Raw genomic sequence first — 4,860 nt, forward strand, 5'->3', positions numbered from 1 at the left:
TCCCTTCTGTAGGATCTCCCTCCTGTAGGATCTCCCTTCTGTAGGATCTCCCTTCTGTGGGATCTCCCTCCTGTGGGATCTCCCTCCTGTAGGATCTCCCTCCTGTGGGATCTCCCTCCTGTGGGATCTCCCTCCTGTGGGATCTCCCTCCTGTAGGATCTCCCTCCTGTGGGATCTCCCTCCTGTGGGATCTCCCTCCTGTAGGATCTCCCTCCTGTAGGATCTCCCTCCTGCAGGATCGCCCTCCTGTAGGATCTCCCTTCTGCAGGATCTCCCTCCTGTAGGATCTCCCTCCTGCAGGATCTCCCTTCTGTAGGATCTCCCTCCTGTAGGATCTCCCTTCTGTAGGATCTCCCTCCTGTAGGATCGCCCTTCTGTAGGATCTCCCTCCTGCAGGATCTCCCTCCTGTAGGATCTCCCTCCTGTAGGATCTCCCTCCTGTAGGATCTCCCTTCCGTGGGATCTCCCTTCCGTAGGATCTCCCTTCCGTGGGATCTCCCTTCCGTGGGATCTCCCTTCCGTGGGATCTCCCTCCTGTGGGATCTCCCTCCTGTGGGATCTCCCTCCTGTGGGATCTCCCTCCTGTGGGATCTCCCTTCCGTGGGATCTCCCTTCCGTGGGATCTCCCTTCCGTGGGATCTCCCTCCTGTGGGATCTCCCTCCTGTGGGATCTCCCTCCTGTAGGATCTCCCCCACTAAATGGAGGTGATCACTGCATTTTAGTGTTGGTCAGCTAACATTAAGGTGGATTATGAAGGTTTACTGAGAGTAAAGAAGGCCTTGCAGGGATGGGCAGGGCTAGCCATGAAGGAAGAAGCAATGGATTCAAAGCAAAAACAAGGAACAAAATTTCAAGCTGCTCAAAAAGAGAAAATAAAACTCCATCAGTTCAGTTCAGTTGCTCAGTCATGTCCAACTCTTTGTAACTCCATGGACTGCAGCACGCCAGGCCTCCCTGTCCATCATCAACTCCAGGAGCTTGCTCAAACTCACGTCCATTGAGCCGGTGATGCCATCCAACCATCTCATCCTCTGTCGTCCCCTTCTTCTCCTGCCTTCAGTCTTTCCCAGCATCAGGGTCTTTTCCAATGAGTCAGTTCTTTGCATCAGGTGGCCAAAGTATTGGAGCTTCAGCATCAGTCCTTCCAATGAACACCCAGGACTGATCTCCTTTAGGATGGACTGGTTGGATCTCCTTGCAGTCCAAGGGACTCTCAAGAGTCTTCTCCAACACCACAGTTGAAAAGCATCAGTTCTTCGGTGCTCAGCTTTCTTTATGGTCCCACTCTCCCATTCGTACATGACGGGAAAAACCATGAAACTCCATATGTCACCATATTGCCTGGGCTGGCCCTGCTCTGCTACAAAATCCATTTTCGGGCAACTCGGGTGCACTGTGCCAAAAGTCTTTCATATGGGCCACTGAAGTCTACACAAGGATAGTAATATCAACAATAAAATACATCCTAGCAAAGAAAGAAGAACTATAATTTCTGAGCTAAGGAACACCATACAGGGACAAGCTAACCCAGGCACTGGGCCTTTAGAAATCGTGTCCCTTAAGGTCTTTCCGCCTTGACTGACTACAAGTGAAATATTGGCGCCTGTCTTTTTATTTCCAGTAAGTATCATGTTTAATTTGGAAATCTGACAAATACCAAGAACGCCTGCCCCACAGTTCACAGTAATACTGAGAGAATCAGATGGGACAAAAAGAGGCAAAAGCTTTGTGTGCTGTAACGTGCCCAATGAGCTCATAAGCAGCCCCTTTGGTTCGCAGCTGAGAAGGGGCGGCTGGGATCCCCACGTCACGGCCTGGGCAAGGACTGCTCACCAGCGACGATCGTAAAGCCACTCAAATCTTTCAACTGTTGATGAGCACAGTCCACAGTACCTTAAGTACCTTCCCTAAGAATTAAAACTAATGTACGCTATGAATTTAAAAGTAACACCTAAAACAGACACTGATACATTTTTGACAAATCAGCTCTTTCTATAAAACCAGCCTCTATAATCAAACTCTGTCATAAACATGCAGGTAAATAGATAAATTTATATGCGACTAGATTGTTAGACTCATATTAGAATTAGAAAAGGCTTAGATAGTTTCTACAGGCTGTATTCCCAGATTTCTTCCCTTCCTCATCTTTCTTACGACAGGAAGAGTGAGGTAATGGTAGAACCCAGACTAAACTACAAACTTCCTGACTCCTGGTATAAGGCTCTTTTTTCCTCTATAAAATGACACTTCAAACAAAAAATACAACAAAACCCAGGTTTTTAAAATGTTAGTATCACTTGCTTCGAATCTTCTTAAAAAACAACTATATATCAACAAATGATCCCTATCCCATCCTTCCTGTTCATGTTATATACAACTACTGAATTATTATATATCCATAAACCAAACCATATCGCCACAGAAAGTACTGGTCTTCACAACAAGGAAGGGTCCCTCATTGTAGTATGCTTGCATGCAGTTAAAACCTTTGGGATTTGGCTGGATTTGCAAAGAGAAACTAGGGCAGAGCCTATTATCCTTTTTACTCATTACCGCAGAAGAATCTAGTCAAGTGTCTTAGTATTTAGAATGAAAATAAATTGGGTAAATAAAAAAAATTTAACATAATTTTTTAAATCCTTCTCAAATACATGTTTCATATTTGTGAAACTCTGGTTTATAACGACCTAGGGTGAATGACCTGTCACCAAACAATAGGGCAAGATGGATTAAGCAATTTAACTATAATAATAGTTTCTGCTTCTGCTTCAAGTTCCAGCTCAAATGTCAGCACTTTAATGAATCTGTCCTTGATCCCTTCAGAATGAATTCCTTCAGCAGTCATTTACTGAGTGCCAAAGCCCTGAAGACACAAAAGTAGATCAGAGCCAGTTCCTGCCTGGAGCTCAGGAATAATTACATAATAGTGTTTGATAAATGCTCTAATAGAGGTACCCGTAAAGGGTCAGTGGGGTCTACCTTCTTCTGGAGCAACTGGAGGAGACTTAACAGGAGGGGCTGCGTAAGCTTCGTCTTGGAGGATGAGTAAGAGGTCACCAAACAGAAGACGGCAGGTCATTCTAAGCAGGAAGGTAATAAAAGAGAGGGTATGGAGGATGCTAAGATGTTAGCTTTAGGAGGACAACTAAGGAGAGATATCAGAGGCAGGGAGTTAAGTTAGCAGACGGGCAGCAATTCAAGCGCAAGATGACATGACTGCAGGCATGAGGTGGGAGAGGGGAGGCTTCAACAAAAGGCAGGAGATAAATTTAGCAGAACCTGATTGTACGGGAGCAAGAACGTGGAGGAGCTGGGGATGACTCCCAGAGGCTTGGCAAACGAGTGGGCGGCGAGGCCATTGACTAAACTCAGAAATACCGCAGCAGAAGGTAAGCACAGGGCGGAAAAGGGGAGGCTCAGATCCCCTCCGAGGCATTCTGAGGTGGCAATAAGGCCTCTCCTTTGAGGTCTTAAACTATTTCCCTTTCTAGGCCAGAAATCACTCTTTCCTGTGAGCTCCAAAGCATCTTGCATTTTTCATACCAAATTATTTAAATCTGGGACTTCCCTGGTGGTCCACTGGCTAAGACTCTGCTTCCAACACAGGGTGCTCCAGTTTGGTCCCTGGGCTTCCCAGACAGTGCTGGTAAAGCACCCACCTGCCAGTGCAGGAGACATAGAGCACTCGGGTTCAGTCCCTGGGTTGGGAAGACCCTCTGGAGGGGGAAATGGCAACCCACTCCAGTACTCTTGCCTGGAGAATCCCACAGACAGAGGAGACTTGAGGGCTACAGTCCATGGGGTCACAGAGTCCGACATCATCTATCAACTAAACAGCAACGACCACGGGGAAGTAGATGCTGCCGGCCACAGCCACAGATAAGAGCTTGGGTGCCGCAGCTAAAGACAGCCCGAGCTGCCGCCCAAGACCCGGGAAGCCAAATAAATAAGTCGTGGTTTGTTTGTTTTTAAATCTGCTGTATTTACAAAATCTGTCCCTACCTGAAACCAGGTACCAGGTCTTACTGATCTGTGCAACGCCCTTATCTAGGAGTCTTACACACTGCCAGCCCTCAAAGCTTGCATTCTTGAAAGGTGTCTCCATCAGATACTGGAAATTGCCCATGAACAGGCATCAAATCAACGCCCCACACCTGCGCGAGGGGCTTCTGCAGCATCCCTCCAGCCCTGCCCCACGGCGCCCGCTCCGGGCCCCCCGCCCCCTTCTCCCCATCTCCTTCGACGGGCAAACAGCCTCGCGAGGAGCCGTCCTCGTCTCGGGGGGCCAGGCCTGCGGGTGGCTGACCAGACCGTCCATTCAGGCACCTGCCCTGTCGGGCCGCGCTGCTGGACTGTGGGGCTTCTCACGTCCTGGGAGACTCACCCTGGCCTCTGGGAGGCTGTCCGGACCCCCCTCCCCACCTCACCCAGGGAGCCCGTGGGGACACCCACCCACCCGCCCCTCGGGGACCGCATCCGCTCCGTGGTTATTGGCCACTCGACAGCACGAGGATCTCTGTGTGGGGGAGCGTGGCCTGGCCACCCCCCCAACTCTGGAAACCAGGCCAGAGGGTGGCGGCGCGGGCTCCAGCCCAGGCTCCCCTCCTCCGGTACACTCAGTATGTTTCCAGGGCGCTGGGCCCGAGTCCGAAGGCCGGCAGGGAGGTCCATTCACCTCAGGCGGCAGGCCGCGTCCTCAATACTCTGGGCGAGAAGAGTGAGAGGCCTGGGTACCAGCTCAAGGGCCTTTGACAGACGCTGCCCGGCCAGCGTGCGCGAAGCCGCCTCGCTCAGCAAGCCTGGCCACTGCCTCCGCCTCCTGGGGGCAAAGGGCAGCAGGCAGTCTAGGTCTGGACAAA

This window comes from Giraffa tippelskirchi, chromosome 11 (assembly GCF_054371585.1).
Source record: "Giraffa tippelskirchi isolate mGirTip1 chromosome 11, T2T-mGirTip1v1.2.pri, whole genome shotgun sequence".
Classification (NCBI taxonomy): Eukaryota; Metazoa; Chordata; class Mammalia; order Artiodactyla; family Giraffidae; genus Giraffa; species Giraffa tippelskirchi.